Source organism: Grammomys surdaster, unplaced genomic scaffold (assembly GCF_004785775.1).
Source record: "Grammomys surdaster isolate TR1022 unplaced genomic scaffold, NIH_TR_1.0 320, whole genome shotgun sequence".
NCBI lineage: Eukaryota > Metazoa > Chordata > Mammalia > Rodentia > Muridae > Grammomys > Grammomys surdaster.
The window spans coordinates 838,043-859,840 of record NW_021604739.1 but is presented as its reverse complement, the minus strand read 5'-3'; the positions used below and the strand labels follow the sequence as shown (position 1 = coordinate 859,840).

General features: G+C 37.9%; 1 pseudogene; it reads right to left on the bottom strand.

The window, feature by feature from the left end:
- Positions 1 to 325: 325 nt before the first annotated feature.
- LOC114629895 lies at positions 326 to 19,885 on the bottom strand (annotated as a pseudogene).
- Positions 19,886 to 21,798: the final 1,913 nt, after the last annotated feature.

Here is a 21,798-nt window from a genome sequence, read left to right as displayed (position 1 = left end):
TAAAATACATATATACTTGTCACAAGTGAAAAAACACCTACCTTTGATGATTATATATAACCATATAAGGGATATTTTCATTAACTCTACATGCTCTTACTACTTAAACTTAGACACAGAGTAACTGCTGTAAAATTGAAGGGTCCTAGAGGTCACACATGACTTTACATAGATCTTTGACAGAGAAAACTTTAATTAAAGATAAATCACTTGTACATAAATTCATGTATAAGTGTAGATGGGATATATATCCCAAAGTTTATGAAAATGCCTCTGAATAAAAAACAAAACTATGTCAAAAGTATATGTTTTGTCTCATCTCTATTTACTCACAAGGCTACACAGAAAAGTTCTGCAAGATTATGATGACAGCAAGTTTCATGTTAATGAGAGCAAACCTCATGCCAAAGCAGTTTCTAGAACCATTTCCAAAGGGCAAGTCTATATAAGGATTGATTCTGTCCTCATTCTCCTTGCTGAACCTGGTGTCACAATTGAGCAAGAACATAAATAATGAAACAAGTAGTGCACGATAGTGACATATTTCCAGGTTTCACTTATACCTCTCAGTCAGAATCATTCACAGGAATTCAGTTTATTCACTATTCTAATCATAGTGGAGTTAATTTATTATGAGATTTGGAAGTTAAAGGTTCTTCTACAACTTTACAGTAAGGAATTTCCAAGTATTAAGATGATGTGTGGTGGATGCTCAGTGAAATCAAATGTGTCCTTAAACATTTAAAGTCTTTAAAATATTCAAGATGTGTAGTTTCCCTGTGTCTAAACATTACAATATATGTAAAGGAGTAAGGAACTGTCCTGAGATCTGAGTTGGGGTTTGTTCACTTGGGATGAAGGATAAGATGTATGTTATGAATGAACTGTTTCTATTTTATCCTCTCATCTTTTTGCTCTAGTATCTTCCCTTCCTATCATTGCTTTATTCTACTCATTCTAATCTGTTTTCTCTTCTTCATCATTTCTTTCCTATCAGGACTCCTTTTGCCTCATTAAGATTTTTAACAAAACACTTGATTTTCCTCTCCCTCCTTCAAGAGTCATCAATGAAGTCATTTGCAAGGACACATACTATGGGTTAATTGAGCCCTGTGACTGGGGGGACCAGCCTAGAGCAAAGGTGAGGTTGAGGCATGTCCAAACCATGACAAGCTCATCTTGAGACAGGCAAGAGTAAGGATCACTCCATACCTGTTTCTGGGCCTGCAGGCTCTAGTGTACATAGCCTTGTGTTCCCTACCTCCACCAGCTTTGGGATTGTCACACAGCCTGGTGGCCAAATTCCAAGTTTAACCTATTCCTTCATCATAAGGGCATGCCCAACAATGACCTGACAATCTTCTTCATGCAAATTAAGCATTCCCAGCATCTCAGCTACAGCCAATAATGTACACTCACCCTGAAAACCTGTATCTACTACCCGAGGTTTATATAACCCTTGATACCCCCCCCCCAAATAAAGAGAGATGCTTCACTGAAAACCTGGGAGAAGGCTGTTTCTCCCTGTACTAACTGCAGGACCAGAATCCTTCTGATGCACCTGTCCAGATAAACTTTGTTCCCTTCATTTCACCCTGGTGTACAACTAGTGTCTGGAAGCCCTGAGGGATGGAAGTCAACTTGGACTGGCAACATGCTGCTTTTCTATTTTCTTATCACTGAATTTTTGTCTCCATCTTTTCCATTAGGGGAAAAACTACTAAAAGTAAAGTTCTATGTTCAATTAAAATCAGCAGTCTGAACTGACCTGGACCCCGAGATCTCTCAGACACTGAGCCACCAACTGGGCAGATATACTGGCTAATATGAGGCCCCTGACAAATATACAACAGAGGACTGCTTGGTCTGACCTCAGTTAGAGGAGATGCACCTAACCCTGGAGAGACTTAAGGCCCCAGGGAGTGGGAAGGCCTGGCAGGATGGGACTGGGTGGGGTGGTGTGGCAACATCTTCTTGGAGATGGGGGGAGGAGTATGGGATAAGCTTAGTGGCTTCAATAAAACATTGATTTCCTAGTCATTGTAATTGTTGTTGCTCTCTCTGACACATACAACACACATACATGCACACATCACATGAACATGTTTTAAAAAATAGTGTTGATAAATTACAGAAAGTAACCAGAATTTATAAAAACTGGAGAAACTTTGTGTTTTTTCTAATATTTAAGTATCTACCCATACTTAGAAACATGTACAATGATATCACTGTATTTTACAAATTTGTATTAAGGTTTTAAGACTCTAAAACAAAGTAACACAATTTAGAAATGTCATTTTTTTTGTTCAGCTAAAATCCCTGTAGCTTTTAAAAATAATAATTATACCTTTGTAGTAAGAAGATTCTAAATTCAAACATACATTTAAGATAATATACATTTGTATCTGTGTGATTACTGTAAGAGACATCTTAATGTGCTTAAAGAATCATGATTCTGAGTATTCTCCCATTTATAGAGTCCTCATCCCCTTCAGGGTCGACTTTCTCAGGTTCTGGCCAGTATTCTGGATCTCAGTGAAGAATAAAGAGAGGTACAGCTACTTCTGTATTTTGGGGAATGAAAAAAGCACTGATTTCAGCATCTTTCTTACTGAGTCTATAAATTTTGGCACAAATTGGATAAAATCTCAGAGTTTCATTGATTGCCATGTCCAGATATTTTATGTCTACCAAGCCATTGTATGTAGTAGGTGCCTGGAAAGAGAAAAACAGATTTTTGATTTGAGATCTGCAATTAACTTTCATGTCAATTTTTATGGCACTTTTAAGTTGTTAGAATGTCCACATTCAACACAGATTAATGAGTGAATTTACCACTGATATATTTTATTCACAACAGGCATGTTTTGGCTAAAGGCCATTTAAATGCATGGTGAAGTGAGTATGGGGGATATTCAGATAAACTTCTGCCTAGGAACCAAATCATCAGTTTCTCTTTATACTACTTTTCTTTTCAGTAATAATGAGTGTCATACTATATCAATCTTGTTTAGTATAAATCAATTGTCAAGAGCATCATAGCTTTTTATAGAGAGGCCACAAATGCATACCAAGGAAATATAATGCAGACAGTTTCAAATTATCATTAAAAATTTTATATCAAGCTTTATAATGAGAATTCACAGTGTGTAAAACCTATTATTAAGATTAATGTCATATTAAACAGGAATAACATGTGACGATATAGTGAAATAACTTGAGTAGGATCTTTTCCCTTTGAAACTCATCATGGTAAAATAAGGTAAAATTGGATAATAATTGAGCATAAAATTTCTGTTCTACTGAAAGGTCCATTCAACTATATGCTTAGCTGCTGAAACATTCTTCCCCTTCTTGCTTCACATAGTGATCTAATAAATTTTTGCCTTTCAACATCTCACAGCCTAGAGTTATCTGAAAAGGATGTCTCAACTGGGAGACTAAGGATTAGTAGATTAGATAGGTTTGTGCATATTTCTAGGAGAGTTGTTTTTCTTATTGTCTTGATTGATGTAGCTGAATGCAGACAACTGCAGGTAGCCTTATTTCATGAGCAGTTTGGGGCATATGATAACAGCTATATAATGATAGTGCAGTGAGTGAGCTGGAGAAAAATCAGCATCCTCCATCATCCTTGCTGTGCTATGAGTGAGTGTCTTGGTCAGAAAAAATGTTATGTGGAGTGGCAAGCACTCCTGCCTACAAGTTCTTGCCTTGAGTTCCTGCCTTTACTTTCCTCAATGATAGATTGTCATCAAAAAATGTCAGCTGAAATGAGTGGTTTTCTCTACACAGTTGATTTTGGTCATGGTATTTGCCACAAGACAGAATGAACCAAGAACAGAAGGTGAATATAAGAGCTGTTGATACTTTGTATATTGTTACTGATAACTAGACAGTCACAGAATTCAGGTACCTCACACTCAGTCCGTTTTGGGTAGAGATGTGAAGACAGTTTATATGATATGTTTTTATTACTTCCTCAGACACTGGAGCTACCATAATGTAGAGGTCAAGATTTTATGACTGAAGCATCCATATGTCCATGTCTAATTACGTGATTGGAGAAAGAAGTAATGGGGAGAATAGCTGCCCAGCTTAGATAAGAAAAAGCACCATGGCTGGCTTTTGCATTGCACTATTGTATTCTATTCTGTCACATTTGGTTGTTATCTCTTAGAGACCTTCTCTTTTCTGAAGAGAGAGAGAGAGAGAGAGAGAGAGAGAGAGAGAGGAAGAACCTGGGGGAGCTGTGATAAGGTGATGGAGAGAAACTGTGTTCAGAATGTATTACATAAGAGAAGAATCTATTTTCAATCTAAAAAAGAATATGTGGCAGATTATCATATGACTTTAGATATTTACTGCTCCATGATCTCTGAGCTAGAGCTTTACTTCCTTTCCCTTAGTTGCATCTTCTGTGGCTATGTATTTGTGTTTGAAAAATACAATAAAAATGGTTTAAAAAGACAAGGTTCCATTGTCAATATTCACGTCAATGCATTCCCAGTAGTAATGCAGCTATCAGGTCACTGAGTGTCTAGAGGGATGCCTCAGTGATGAAGAGCACGGTTTTCTCTTGCAAAAGATGAAGAGTTGTTTCCCAGTACCACAGTGGTGGATCACAATTACTGGAGATTTAGTTTTAGAGTATGTGTTTTACAATTAGTCACCTCAGTCTCTAGGCATGTACATGATGATAAATATACATTCAGGCAAATCAGTTATGTACACTAAGTAAAATTTAAAAAGGTGATTGTTAAATGATTATACTTAAAGTCTAGAGATTTTATGCATGCTTTTGGAGTGTGTCATTTTGGCAAGAGAAAATAGATATTAGAGGATCATTAAAAAGTACAATGATTGCCAGGCGGTCCTGGCACAGGCCTTTAATCCCAGCACTTGGGAGGCAGAGGCAGGCAGATTTCTGAGTTCGAGGCCAACCTGGTCTACAGAGTGAGTTCCAGAACAGCCAAGGTGACACAGAGAAACCTTGTCTCGAAAAAATAAACAAACAAAAAAGTACAATGATTAATTTTCTCTATGAAAACTATTGTCTTGCATCTCTCTTTTTTCTTCTGCATTTAGATTTTCACTGACTATTGATTGTTATAAGAAATAATGCTTACTCTAGTTATTATCATTTTCAATAATGTGTGTGGAAGAAATGTTTCTTGTTGAGGTTTGATCTCTTCCTTTCTTCAGATGGTATTTACTCACTTTATTGGGCAGAACTGCATCAATTCATGCTGGAGTTCTTCTGGACATCAGGATGAGTGGCTAGTGTATACAAAATAAAGGAAAGAACATTGCTTGTGGTCTCATAACCAACCATAATAAATGAGATTGATTGAGCCACAATCTCCAGATCAGAGATAGCTAAAACAAAATTATACATGTTCAGTATAATGGATCAAGTTAGAAAGATGAGATAGTTGAAACCACCTCTCTATAATTTGGGAAAATATTGTCAATCATGTGTAAGGGAATAAACAGGAATGTGTATGAGAATAAACAGGAAACAGACACCAGGATAAATGTAAAAATACTGTAAATTGTACTTATTAGAGAAGCATGGACTACAATATAGGACACTAAACATAGTTATAAGCAATATGCCAATGTGCCACACACTGTAAAGCTGCAAAGAAAATAGCATAAGAAAGAACTGAGATATTGAGCTTATTCACAATCAGGTGCTCAGCAAAGTTAAACTTAATGTGTGAGATTTAGGCAAGATCAGTGGCTCGATACCTGCCCACACCTTATAGACTGTGTGCTTCCCAGGAGGTCCTCAGTAAGCAAAGACACAGGTGAAAATCTTGGCCAAAAATCCATGACAGCTGGAACACCATGGAACAACCATGGAACACAGCTGATGTGGGACCTACCTACACCCCTTTTTGCCCCCGAGCTCCATCTTTTTTCTGGTCTGCTTCTGACCCCACATGCTATAGCTTGTGTGCCTCCCAGGAGGTCTGCAATAACCAAAGACACAGCTCCACTTTCCTTCTGGTCCACTTCCCCACCCAGATTAGATCAGTGGCCTGATACTTGCCCACATGCTAAAGCCTTTAAGCCTCCCAGGAGGTACACAGTAACCAAGGACACAACCTACTAGGTCCCAGGAGGTCTGTAGCAACCAGGGATACAGTCTGCATGCCTCTCAGGAGGGGGTTCTCTGTAATTAGGGACACAGAAGGCCTGCTCTAACCAGAGACACAGGAAACCCACTCTAACAAGACATAACAGTGCCTCCAAGGAGATGGACCTGCTCTAATCCAGGTAACCGAGTTCTGCCTGCCTCCAAGGAAGCTAGCTATAGTCAGAGACTCCAAGACCAGTTAATACCAGAGATGATCAGATGGCTAGAGGCAATCCCAAGATCATAAACAACAGAAACCAATGCAATTCAGCCCACATCACAACCCAGCTCTTTCTCCACATTAAGACCTGGATACCCTAACATGCCTGAAAAGCAAGATAATAACCTAAAATTGCATCTCAAGATAATAAATGCCTTTAAGGAAGATATAAATAACTCACTTAAAGAAATACAGAAAATCACAGACAAACAGGTAGAATCCTGTAAAAAAGAAATATATAAATCCCTTAAAGAAATACAGGAAAATATAATTAAGCAGATGAAGGAATTGAACAAAATGGTCCAAGAATGAACTAAAAATGGAAATAGAAACAATAAAGAAGACACAAGGGAAGCAACCCTACAGATGGACATATTAGGAAAGAGATCAGGAGCTGAAGATACAAGCATCACCACTAGAATGCAAAAGACAGAAGAGAGAATTTCAGGCATAAATGGAAAATATTGACACATTTGTCAAATATGCTATAGTGTAAATGTTCTTAATGTAAAACAACCAGGAAATTCAGGACACAATGAAAAGGTCAAATCTACAAATAACAAGAAGAGAAGAGGGTGAAGAATCCCAGATCAAAGGACCAGAAGACATCTTCAACAAAATCATAGATGAAAACTTTCCTAACCTAAAGAAAGAGACAGCCACAAATGTACAAAAAGCATATAGAACATCAAATAGACTGAACCAGAAATGAAAATCCTACTGTCACATAAAAATCAAAACACTAAATGCACAGAACAAAGAAAAATATTAAAAGCTTTAAGGAAAAAAGGCAGGCCAAGTAATATTAAAAGGTGGATCTATCAGAATTACACCAGACTTCTCAACAGAGACTCTAAAAGCCAAAAGATCCTGGACAGATGTTATCAAGACTGTAAAGAGGGACACAAGTGCCAGCCCAGGCTACTATACCCAGCAAAACTCTCAATATAGATGGAGAAACCAAGATATTTCATGAAAAAACCAAATCAACACAGTATCTTCCCACAAATTCAACCTTACAAAAATTAATAGTTGGAAAACTCCAACATAAGGAGGGCACCCTAGAAAAACTAAGAAAGTAATCTTCTTTTAGCAACTGAAAAGAAGATAGCCACACAAACATAGTTCCATCTCTAACAACAAAAATAACAGGAAGCAACAATCACTATTTATTTTTTTCTTTTTAAAATTATTTATTTCTATTTTCTGCATGTGTGTCTTGCCTGCATGTTTTGTGCACCATATGTCTGCTGAGGCCAGAAGTGGACCCCAGATCCCTTAGAACTGGAGTTACAGATAACTGTCAGCTTCCATATAGGTGTTGGAATGGAACCTGGGTCTTCTGCAAGAGTAGTAAGTGCTTTTGACTGCTGAGCCATCTCTCTAGCTCCCATAATAAATCTTTATTTTTCATTTTTTATTGGATATTTTATTTATTTACTTTTGAGATGTCATTCCCTTTCCCCATCCCTCCCCTAGAAATTCCCTATCCTATCCCCCCTCCTTCTTCTTGCTTTTTTTCTTTATTAGTATTTTAAGTTAACATACAAAGTACTGGGTTTTATTACAGCATTCTCATACATGTGTCATTAGAGCTCTGATTTGATTCCCTCTGCCCCCTCCCTTTCTTCCTCCAGCTAATTTTCTCATCTGATTTCCTGTCACATGTATTCTATCACCCTCCCTCCTCATCCTTTTTTTTTTATTAGTAACTTTTTAAAGTGTTAATCAAAGGCTTTATAAGTTTGGTAATGGTCAATAACAAGATGCCCATACAATCAGAAGTGTAACTCAATACCCAACCTAGATATCCCAACTATCTTTGGCTGGAAGAGACATGTGAACATCTGCCTCCATCTCTCTCTCTCTCTCTCTCTCTCTCTCTGTCATATCTCCTAGCTCCTCTTCTAATTCTCCTCCTCTTCTCCTTACTCCTCCTCTTCTTCTCCCTACTCTTTCCACCTTAGCACCTCCTACATATCACCCTTCCTGTTAAAACTTTTCTCTGAAAATACAATTAGAGCATAACTATACCAATTTGTATCAGTAAGGTACAAGATAGACCTAATACCCAGTCCAACATTTTGTTGACTAACGAGAAACTCTGTCATCTCTCCTAACTAAAAATATTAGATCTGAACCAGGATTTTTTCTTGGCTTTAGAATGAATGTCAGCTGAAAACCATCCTCTCAAATCTTTTCTCTCAAAGTAAATAGCCGGGAGTGGTTATGAGACTATATATAAGTCTTCAGCCCAGTCAGAAATCCAGAATGACGGAAGTAACTGAAATTATGAGAAGCACAAAGCATAGCTTCTAAAACTTAGCCAATTTATAGAGACCACTAAACACCTGGACAGTCCCTATAGTACAAAACATTGGAGCATTGGATCTTCAGCCTTCTGACCCAGGATCATCTGACGGTCCTAGTGATCCAGGATTATTAAGGGCTGATTACTCTGTATTGACAGATATCATCAATTGACTATTCTGCAAGTGTGTCTTTTTCTGGACAGTAATTTGTCTGTAGATGAAAGGAGGCAATTCTTGCCTAGTGGCTGTCTCACCACAACTGGAGTAACTTCAAAGATGATCAATTTCTTAGAATCCAAGACAGGAAGCTGTAAGGAGCAGACAGGTCTCTAATAGAAATGAACATTAATACAGAAACGTTTGTAATTTCAATTCTGTGGACTTCTGACATTTTGAAAACCAACTATCCATGCAAGGAAATCTGGACAATTGTCTGTTAACTCCTCTCAGCTATTTCTAAATAAAATACAAAAAACATCCTAACTATAAACTCAGAGCCATGAATTTGGTATAGGCACTTAACTCACAGGCTAGCCATCTCAAATCAGTTAAAAGAGTTAAAGAAGGACTGGGTCTAAGCCTTGTATTCCTAAATGTGTTATATAGGCACAATGCTTATGAGAGTAACAATATTAATCTCACTTCTATATCAATAAGAAAGTCGTACCAATGAAAATCTTAAATTTGAAAAGAAAGTAAATTTTGTACCATTTAAGAAATTATAACTACAGCTTAATAACAATTATATAGATTTCTACCAATAGGTTATGGCTATGCAATAAATCCTAGCTATTCCTCTCTGTTCCAACAAAACCACTACTTTTCCCTAGAAAGACAGACCAATATTAAGCAACTCAGTCCCCAAGCCCAGGGAATAGGGACGCTGACTCCTCATTAACTTCTTCAAGCTGTTTACAGGCATTGAGATATTAGAAGAGAGACGGGGGTGGGGGAAGAGTAAATTGATAAGCCTCTGATGTCTGTGTCTTCACCGCATCCAGCTGAAATTACAGGACATCAGAGTTTCGAGCAGGTCTGTTCAACTTGCTCGATGAGTAGATAACCCAAGGCTGTGTATTCTGCAATATACAATTCTCAAAACAAATTTTAGTACCAAGATAATTTTTTGTTTGAATTGTGGAATCTAGTCTTCTGGCAGCCTGCCTCTGTCATGTCTAATCTATATAATTCTGGGAGTTTCTATGAAGGTGTGCTCCCACCATCCTCCCATTCCCATCTCCCTGCTCTCAAATTCCCCAACACTAGGGAATTCAAACTTTCAGAAACCAAGGCCCTCCACTTCCACTGTTGCCTGACAAGGCCACCCTCAACTACCTATACAGGTGGAGCCATGAGTCCCTCCCTTTGTGTTCTCAGGCTGGAGGTTTTAGAATGGCTATGCCAGCTTGTTTCTTAGGACCATTTGCTTGAAAAATTGTTTTCCAACCTTTTACTCTAAGATAGTGTGTATTTGTCACCGAGGTGGGTTTCCTGTATGCATCAAAATGCTGGGTCCTGTTTACATATCCAGCAGTCCATTAGCCTATGTCTTTTTATTGCAGAATTGTGTCCATTGATGTTAAGAGATATTAAGGAACATTGATTGTTACTTCCTGTTATTTTTGCTATTAGAGGTGGAATTATCTTTGTGTGGCTATCTTCTTTTGGATTTGTTGCAAAAGAATTACTTTCTTGCTCTTTCTAGGATATAATTTCCCACTTTGTATTGGAGCTTTCCTCCTATTATCTTTTGTAATGCTGGATTTGTGGAAAGATCTTATGTAAATTTGGTTTTGTCGTGGAATATCTTGGTTTCTCCATCTATTGTAATTGAGAGTTTTGCTGGGTATAGTGCCCTGGGCTGGCATTTGTGTTCTCTTAGAGTCTGTATGACATGTGTCCAGGATCTTCTGACTTTTATAGTATCTGGTGAGAAGTCTGGTGTAATTCAGATAAGTCTGTCTTTATATGTTACTTGGTCTTTTTCCCTTACTGCATTGAATATTCTTTCTTTGTTTTGTGCACTTGGTGTTTTGATTATTATATGATTGGAGGTATTCCTTTTCTGGTCTAGTCTATATGGCATTCTGTAGGCTTCTTGTATGTTTATGAGCATCTCGTTCTTTAGGTTAGGAAAGTTTTCCTCTATCATTTTGTTGAAGATATTTACTGGCCCTTTAAGTTGGGAATCTCATCTAAACCTATGACCCTTAGGTTTTGTTTTCTCATTGTATGGGTTAGGAGCTTTTTGCATTTTACATTTTACATTTTCTTTGACAGTTGTGTCAATGTTTTCCATGGTGTCTTCTGCACATGAGATTCTCTCTTCTATCTCTTGTATTCTGTTGGTGATGCTTGTGTCTATGACTCCTGATCTCTTTCCTAGGTTTTGTTTCTCCAGGGTAGTTTCACTTTGAGATTTCTTTATTGCTTCTATTTTCATTTTTAGATCCTGGATGGTTTTGTTTAATTCCTTCATTGTGTTTTCTTGCAATTCTTTAAGGGATTTTTGTGTTTCCTCTTTAAAGGCTTCTACCTGTTTACCTGTGTTCTCCTGAACTTCTTTAAGGGAGTTACTTATGTCCTTCTTAAAATACTCTTTCATCATCAAGAGAAGTTATTTTAAATCTGAATCCTGCTTTTCCAGTATGATGGGGTGTCCAGGGCTTGCTATGGTGGGAGAACTGGATTCTGATGATGACAAATAGCTTTGGCTTCTGTTGCTTATATTCTTGTGCTTGCCTTTCACCATCTGGTTAACTCTAGTGTTACCTGCACTCACTGGGTCTGACTGGAGTCTGTCTTTCCTGTTATTTTGCTTTTGTCAAAACTCCTCAGAGTCTGGATGTCTCTGTGGTCTTGTGATCCTAAGCTCCTGGGTGAGAGAACTCCTGGGACTCAGGCTGCCTCTGCGATTCTGAAATCCTGCTGCTTTGAGTGCAGTGTTTTCTCTAGGATGGCTCAGGATACAGTGTCTCCACAGGAGCAGACCAGCTAGGTGTCCACTGCTCTGAGTTAAGTGGCTGCTCTAGGATGGTCCAGGATACAGTGTCTCCACAGAGGCAGACCAGCTAGGTGTCTGCTCCAGCTAAAAAGGCCTGGACAGATGTCATACAGACCCTAAGAAAACACAAATGGAAGCCCAGACTACTATACCCAGCAAAACTTTCAATCACTATAGATAGAGAAATCAAGATATTCCATGACAAACCAAATTTGCATAATATCTTCACACAAACCCAACACTTCAAAGGATAATTGAAGGAAAACGCCAACACAGGGAAGGAAACTGCAACCTAGAAAAAGCAGGGAAGTAACCTTCCAACAACCCAAGAAAGATAGCTACACAAACATAATTCTACCTATAATAACAAAAATAACAGGAAGCCACAATCAGTTTTCCTTAATATCTCTTAACATCAATGAACTCAATTCTCCAAGAAAAATATGTAGACTATCAGACAAGATACACAAGCAGGACCCAGAGTTTTGCTGCATACAGGAAATACACCTCAGTGACAAAGACAGACACTATCTCAGAGTAAAATGATGGAAAACAATTTTCCAAGCAAATGGTCCCTAGAAACAAGCTGGAGTAGCCATTCTAATTTCAAATAAAATTGACTTTCTACCAAAAGTATTCAAAAAAGATAAGGAAGGACACTTCATATTCATCGAAGAAAAAGTCTACCAAGATGAACTCTAAGTTCTGAACATTTATGCTCCAAATTCAAGGGCACCCACATACATAAAAGAAACTCTACTAAAGCTCAAAGCACACATTTTTCCTCACACAATAATAGTGGTGGATTTCAACACCCCACTCTCAGCAATGGACAGATCATGGAAACAGAAACTAAACAGAGACACGTTGAAGTTAACAGAAGTTATGAATCAAATGGATTTAACATATATCTATTGAACATTTCACCCTAAAACAAAAGAATATACCTTTTTTCTCAGCACCTCATCGTGCGTTCTCCAAAATAGACCATATAAGTGGTCACAAAACAGGCCTCTACAGATAAAAAATATTGAAACAATCCCTTGCATCCTATCATATCACGATGGACTAAGGCACGTCTTTAACAATAACAAAACCAATGGAAAACCCACATGCACATGGAAACTGAACAACACTCTAGTCAATGATGACTTGGTCAAGGAAGAAATAAAGAAAGAAATTAAAGACTTTTTAGAATCTAATGAAAATGAGAACACATCATACCAAAACTTGTGACCCTCCATTAAAGCAGTGCTAAGAAGAAAACTCATAGCTCTAAGTGTCTACAAAAAGTAATTGGAGAGAGCATACACTAACAACTTAACAGCACACCTAAGAGCTCTAGAACAAAAGGAAGCAAAAACACCCAAGAGGAGTAGACTGCAGTAAATAATCAAACTAATGGCCCAAATCAACCAAATATAAAAAGAAAGATGTATACAAAATATCAACAAAACCAGGAGCTGGTTCTTTGAGAAAATCAACAAGATAGATAAACCTTTAGCCAGATCAACCAGAGGGCACAGAGACAGTATCCAAATTAATAAAATCAGAACTGAAAAGGGAGACAAAACAACAGAAACTGAGGAAATTAAAAAAATCATCAGATCCTACTACTACAAAGGCCTATACTCAACAAAAGTGCAAAATGTGGATTAAATGGACAATTTCCTAGACAGATACCAGGTACCAAAATTAAATCATGAGCAAATAAACCATCTAAACAGTCCCATAACCCATAAGGAAATAACAGCAATCATTAAAAGTCTCCTCACCAAATAATGCCCAGGACCAGATGGTTTTAGTGCAGAATTCTATCAGTCCTTCAAAGAAGACCTAATACCAAATTCTCTATAAACTGTTCCAGAAAATAGAAACAGAAGGAACACTAACCAATTCATTCTATGAAGCCACAATTATGCTTATACCTAAACCACACAAAGATCCAACAAAGAAAGAGAACTTCAGACCAATGTCCCTTATGAATATCAATGTAAAATGTAAAAATACTCAACAAAATTCTAGCAAATCAAATCCAAGAACATATCAAAACAATGATCCATCATGATCAAGTAGGCTTTATCCCAGGAATGCAGGAATGGTTCAATATTCGGAAATCCATCAATGTAATCCACTATATAAACAAACTCAAAGAAAAAACCCACATGATAATCTCATTAGATGCTGAGAAAGCATTTGACAAAACTCAACATCCCTTCATGATAAAAGTCTTGGAAAGATCAGGAATTCAAGGCCCCTACCTAAACATAGTAAAAGCAATATACAGCAAACCAGTAGTCAACATCGAACTAAATGGAGAGAAAGTTGAAGCAATCCCACTAAGATCAGGGACTATACAAGGCTGCCCACTCTCTCCCTACCTATTCAATAGAATACTAGATATCCTAGCCAGAGCAATTAGACAACAAAAAGAAGTCAAAGGGATACAAATAGGAAAGGAAGAAGTCAAAATCTCACTATTTGCAGATGATATGATAGTGTACTTAACTGACCCCAGAACTTTGACTAGAGAACTCCTAAACCTGAAAAACAACTTCAGTTACATGGCTGGTTATAAAATCAACTCAATCCAATCAGTAGCCTTCCTCTATGTGAAAGACAAACAGGATGAAAAAGAAATTAGGGAAATGACACCCTTCACAATAGTTACAAATAATGTAAAATACCTAGGTGTGAATCTAACCAAACAAGTGAAAGAGCTGTATGACAAGAACTTCAAGTCTCTGAAGAAAAAAAAAATCGAAGATCTCAGAAGATGGAAAGATCTCCCATGCTCATGGATTGGCAGGACTAATTTAATAAAAATGGCTATCTTACCCAAAGCAATCTACAGATTCAATGCAATCCCCTTTAAAATCCCAGCCCAATTCTTCACAGAGATAAGAAGAGAAATTCTCCAATTCATTTGGAATAACAAAAGACACAGGATAGCAAAAACTATTCTCAACAATAATAGAACTTCTGGAGGAATTCCCATCCCTGACCTCAAGCTGTACTACAGAGTACTAGTGATAATAACTGCATGGTATTGGTTCAGAGACATGCAGGAAGATCAATGGAATAGAATCAAAAACCAAGAAATGAAGCCACACACCTATGGTCACTTGATCTTTGACAAAGGAGCTAAAACTGTCCAATGGAAAAAGGACAGCATTTTCAACAAATGGTGCTGGTTCAACTGGAGGTCAGCATGTAGAAGAAAGCAAATCGATCCATTTTTATCTCCTTGTACAAACCTCAAGTCTAAGTGGAAAATGGACCTTCACATAAAACCAGATACACTGAAACTAATAGAAGAGAAGGTGGGGATGATCCTCAAATACTTGGGCACAGGGGAAAAGTTCCTGAACACAACACCAGTGACTTATGCTCTAAGATCAAGAACTGACAAATGGGACTTCATAAAATTGCAAAGTTTCTGTAAGCCAAAGGACACTGTCAATAGGACAAAATGGCAACCAACAGATTGGAAAAAGATCTTTACCAATCCTTCATCTGATAGAGGATTAATATCCAACATATAAAAAAAATTCAAGAAATTAGACTTTAGACAACCAAATAACCCTATTAAAAAATGGGGTGTAGAGCTTAACAAAGAATTCTCATCTGAGGAAACTCAAATGGCCGAGAAGCAGCTAAAAAAATGTTCAGCATCCTTAGTTATCAGAGAAATGGAAATCAAAACAACACTGAGATGCCACTTCACACCAGTCAGAATGGCTAAGATTAAAAACCCAGGTGATAGCTTATGCTGGTGAAGATGTGGAGAAAGAGGAACACTCCTCCATTGTTGATTGGATTGAAAGATGGTGCAACCACTTTGGAAATCAGTCTTGCAGTTCCTCAGAAAATTGGACATAACATTACCTGAGGACACTCCTGGGCATATGCCCAGAAGATGCTCTAACATATAACAAGGACATATGCTCCAGTATGTTCATAGTAGCCTTATTTATAATAGCCAGAAGCTGGAAAGAACTCAGATGTCCTTCAACAGAGGAATGGATACAAAAAATGCGATACATTTACACAATGGAGTATTACTCAGCTATTAAAAACAATGAATTCATGAAATTCTTAAGCCAATGGATGGAACTAGAAAATATCATCCTGATTGAGGTAACCCAATCACAAAAGAACACTCATGGTATTCATTCTGATTATTGGACATTAGCCCAGAAGCTGAAAATACCCAAGATTCAACTCACAGACCACATGAAGTTCATGAAGAATGAAGACCAAACTGGGGCACTTTGGTTCTTCTTAGAAGTAGTAGCAAAATACTCAAGGGAGGAAATATGGAGACAAAGTGTGGGACAGAAAGTGAAATAGGGGCCATCTGGAGACCATTCCACCTGGGTATCCATCCCATGTGCAGTTACCGAAGGTAGACTCTGATCTGGATATCAGGAAGTGCATGCTGACAGGAGCCTGATATAGCAGTGTCCTTAGAGGTCTGCCAGAGTTTGACATATTCAGAGGCAGGTGCTTACAGCTAACCATTGAACTGATCGAGGGGTTTCCAATGGAGGAGTTAGAGTGAAGACTGTGGGAACTGAAAAACTTTGTGATCCCATGAGGAGAGCAACAATACCAACCAACCAGAGCTCCCACGGTCTAAACCACCAGCCTGGGAGCACTTAGGGAAGGATCTATGACTCCAGCTGTATATTTAAGGGAGGATGGCTCTGTCAGGCATAGGTGGGAGAGGAGATCCTTGGTCCCTTGAAGGCTGGACACCGTGTATGGAGGAATTCAATGGTGGGGAGGTGGGAGTAGGGAGGTAGGTAGGGGCACATCCACAGAGAAGCAGGAGGAGGGACGAAGGGATGGGAGTTCCTGGGTGGGAGGGGGAAATTGGGTAACGGGATAGCATCTGAAATGCATATAAAATATCCAATAAAAATGCTGAAGAAAAAAAAAGAGAAGTCCATCATCATGACTTCTGACTTTTCAATGGTAAAAGAGAAAGTCAGGGGATCTATGAAAGATACATTTCATGTTTAAAATATAAGAATTGTTGAAAATATTAATATATCAAAAACCCATTGATTACTGTGGGGCTGTGGAATCCTGGGATGTTCGGCCACGCCCCCAGAACCCAGAGACCTAACATACAGCCTCCATGCTAGGTCACGTAAGGCACGAGACTAACAGGTCTCTGCCTTCAAGATTTACGTATTACCTAAAAGCCCTGTCCCTCTCCTGCTTCCAATATAAGCAAGCCCCTTCTGACATTTTTTGGGAGAGCTTGCCACCATTCAAACCCACCACCATCTCAATAAATGCCTTCAACTCCACGTGTTCCCTGTAAGACTCATTGTGTAAGTCAATAAAGTCAAAACCAGCAAGTGCCCCAGTTTCACCAGCCCGCAGGACCTGCGCTCTCTCTCTCTGCACTCCTGTTGCAGCCATCTGCAGAACACCTCCACCCTGTAGCAGGGATCCTTGCACCGCCTTTGCGGGTCCCCTGGAGAACTCAGCTGCAACCGCGGTACACCTGTGCCGTGTCTCGTCCCGGTGTCCCTGCTCCCGGGACCCTGCGGTCGCCTGCAGCATGTGGGCTGTTTAAGCCCCACTGCAAGGGCGAGACCGAACCATCAACAGAGAGTGCTGAGAGTCGCGGTTCCAGGGACACCCCACCTGCTCTGGCTCGCCCGGCTCTGCCCGTTATTCCCGGGTGCGAGTTTTGACCCACAGATTACTATCAAAAGAGATGCAAAAATTATTTATGTTGTATCAACTTAATGAATTACCTAAAGAATTACTTACAATGAAGCCTGCTTATATTATATAATGGGAAGAACAATTTGGATTGAAGAAAAAGGTAAATGTAGCCAAGAGAGAGGGAAAAAGTTCAAAACTGCTAAGGCAGGTGTTAACAATAGGACCAAAACAAGGCCAGAAAGTGCCATTCAGTAAAATGATAAGAACCAGTGCATGCCTTTCAATAAGAAATCTGAAAATAAATTGTTTCAATTTCTTTAGCAAAGGACATAGACTAAGGCTAAATGTAGTTATGAATCCTTTAACCTCAGCAGTCAGGAGCCACAGGCAGGCTGATCATTATGAGTTTCATACAATCTGGTCTACATAGGCAGTTACAGACCAGCCAAGATAATGAGCCAGTCTACAAACAAACAAACAAACAAACAAACAAAAAATACTCAGACTAGCAGGTTGGATTAGCAATCATAATTTGTTTTGCTGACTCCAAGAAATATACCCAATCATCAAATACTAACATAGGAAATGAGCATGCATTACTCTTCTGATGTCAAACCAAACTAATTACAAGTATATAGACCACTTTATGTACTTTAAGGGAACTATGATTCATATGACATTGCAACTCTAAATGCATATTTATCAATATGTGAACTTAATTTTATAAAACAAATACTATAGTGTCACAGAATAAACTTTGCAACAAAATAGTGACTTGTACACTTACTCTTAAAATATATATACTATCCAGAACAAAATTAACAGATAAATATTGAAAGTAGATGATATTAATTTAAATTTCATTCAAGAGATAAATGATTAATATACATAAATATATAAATTATATAAACAGAAGTTCCCAAACTGAAGGAAAGAAATGTCCATTCAAATTATAAAATGGATAAAGGATACCACACAGATAAGACCAGAGAAGAAACTTCCCATTTCACATTAAAGATAAAGTGATGAGTACACAAATTAATAAAGTATATTGGAAGGTACAAAGACAGAAATCACAATCATTTAATAAAATTACCCCCAAACAACAAAGTATGCAGCAATGATGAATAACCACATGTGATATGAAAGTACAAAGGGGAGTAATAGAACCAGATCATAAGGTGGTGAAAGCAAGAAGGGGTGAGAATTGTGTATGTATATGCTATGAAGAAAATTGTACTTTGTATGCTAGTTAAAGTAACACTAAGATCTTAATATAGTTGAAAAATAGACCACATACCCATAGAGAAAACTAATGGAATGAAAAAGCTAAGTTTAGATAGCTTTCTGATGTTGTTCAAAAAAAAAAAAAAAAGAATCCTGAGGATTGTTGAGGGAATCCACCTTCACTCCAAATGAGGTGCTAATGATCACATTCAAGCTATAGGCACCAAAAATGGTGAGTAGAAAGACTGGGGGTTTAATATGTGATCAACACAGCTCCTGAGCTATCGGACAATTTGTCTGCAGTATGATTAGTGCAACCTGTGTTTACAACAGTGGCATCTTAAAAATTCAACATAATTTTACTACCCACGTCATTTTCAGAACGTTATCCTTCTTCAGTTTGATTAAATAGGGGTAGAAGGAATTTGTTTTTTGTTGGTGTTTTTCTAAGACTCTCAGCAAAACTTGAATATTAGATTGTTCAAAGTTATAAACTGTAATATTCATGCCAAACTAACAACATTTAATGAACCTCATATTCTCCTTGAGTATTTCTTAATCTTGACAGCTGTAGCTTACCTAAATTTTCATCTTTCTTTCTAAACTATATAATTTGTCTTCTAAAATAAGAGATAAAAATAGTTAATCTAATTTTGTTTCATGTACACAAGAAGGAGACTCTCCTAAGTTAATCTTGGAGGTGTTTCTTAGTACATGGTTGTTAGCAGGGTAACATCATATTTCTTTATTCTGTGTCTGGAATTTGTTTGGGTACTTCAAAAGTAGGAAAGGTCTCCAGAAGGGACAGAGTCCCAGCCGATATATGCATTACTACTAACTCTTTCATGGTAATGAGCTTTCTTTTCTCTATTTTCAGATTCATATTTTTCACCAGCACATCTCCATAGTGTTGGATGATGGGGAACATCTCAGTAGAAAATACAACACACTTTGTTGGTAAATGTCAACATCTGTGTTTCCCAAATAATATGATTTTTAAATTATGAAATACAGTCACATTTCTACAGTAGGTATAAGATCAATGTCCCCTGAAACAAATGCCCAAAAGAGGAAATCAGTAACAATAAGAACAACAACAAACCAAAAATAAACCCCTTCTTAGCAATGTAATGCAAAAAAGGAACATGTATTTGAAGAGTATGATATTACTTTTCCCTGTCCTCAGATAGAATTGGTTACACCTATAACAAAACATCCTCTATTTTCTCACCTCCTTTAGTTTTCCACTGGTGAAGGTTGGAGAAAGCAATGATTGAATTCTCTTCCATTCTTCATGCTCATTTCTTGAGACATTCTTTTTCAAAATTCCAGCTGGACCAAGAGGCTACAATACCAAAAAAAAAAAAAAAAAGATTTTTGCCTTTCATTTTTTTTGTTATTTTAACAGTTGTTATATATATATATATATATATATATAAAATAGATAATATTCCTTAACATTTTTAGTAACGCTCTTTTAGATGGCATAGTTTATGCAAGTCTCTCAACAAAGGTGTCTCAAACTGGGACTGGACTAGTGGCTTAGTGGTTAAGACACTTGCTCTTCTTGCAGAGTACACTGGTTCAATTCTTAGCACATCAATTACTGGTTATCAGCTACCAGTAATTCCACTTCTGATGCCCTCTTTTGCTCTTTGTGACCACCTGCACATATGCCATGCACATACATACACTCAAGTATGCACATGTGGTGAATAAATTAAAATGTGTAAAATATCTCAAAGTCCAAGAAGGATACATACAGCTACCTGATATTGTATAAACCTGTTCTATTACAATCCTCACTTCAATATGATTTCCTCTGGAGGAAAAAGGCCTTTAAAAGTGATTAGACAGATAGGAGATTGAAATGTACGCTCCAAGTCAGTACAGAAAAAGATTGGTTTCTTGGTTAGGGTTCTATTGTGATTTCTGTGATAAAAACCATGGGTAAAAGCAACTTTGGTTGGAGAGGAATTATTTAAACTTACAACTTTCAGGTCACATCCCATCATTGAGAGAAGTCAAGGCAGGGACTCAAGGCAGGAATGAAAGGGAGGAACTGAAGCAGAAGCTCTGCAGAAATGTCACTTACTGGATTGCTCAGCCTGCTTTCATATGAAACCCAGGACTAACTGCCCAAGGGCAGTTATACAGTGAGTTTGGTTGTTAGTCACTAATTAAGAAAATGCCCCAAAGCCTTTCTTTCTTTTTTGTTGGTTTTGTTTTTGGTTTTGAAGACAGGATTTCTCTGTGTAGTCCTGGCTATCCTGGAACTCACTCTGTAGACCAGGCTGGCCTTGAACTCAGAAATCCGCCTGCCTCTGCCTCCCAAGTGCTGGGATTAAAGGCATGAGCCACCACTGCCCGGCCCCAAAGCCTTTCTAGCAGTGAGCTGTTGGAGGCATTTTCTCAATTTAGGACTCTTTGTAAGTGTGTCTAGGTTTGTGTCATGTTACCAAAATATAACCAGCACTGTAAAAGCAACTGGCCATGTGCAAAATAACTTTTATTCATCAGATGTTATCATTATCTCAGAGGCTTACTGGTGAATTAGCTCACCCTTTCTAGTTCTATCTGAACTCAGGCCTGGCTGTTTCAACTCATATGTTTTGGCTCAAGCTCCTACCCAAGCTTACTGATTCAAATGCACTCTTCTCAGCTTCTCACTGAGTTGCTCTTGTTGGCTTCAAACTAACTTTGGAAATTTGTTCTAATTTTTGGTCTACTTTTTATTCTCTGGCTTCAATTGCCTCTGCTGACCTTCACTGTGCAAACTGCAGAAACTGAATGGAACTCATGATTAAACTCAACTGAACCCAATTGAACTGAACTTACTGAACTGCCCTCTGTAGTATGAAATATTTAAAAACTACAATTTCCACACTACCACCAGCAAAGCACCAGCTGACAGGCCTGCCTGTCTTGTTCTCATCTCCACAGACTCTCTGCTCATATTCCCAGTCATTTTCCCCCTGTGGTTAGCTATCACAAATCCCTGTAACCTGGTAAAATCAAAACTCTAGAGGCTTGTAATGTATCAGTCAGATTTATATTAGTAAATTCTCAACCCTCAAAACACCAATACAATGAACTCAAAACTCAACTGACATAATCCCATGCTACACATCTAGATGGGGCAAATGAACATTATTTATTATTTAATTATATGTCTAAGAAATCCCCAATATGACAGGATCTT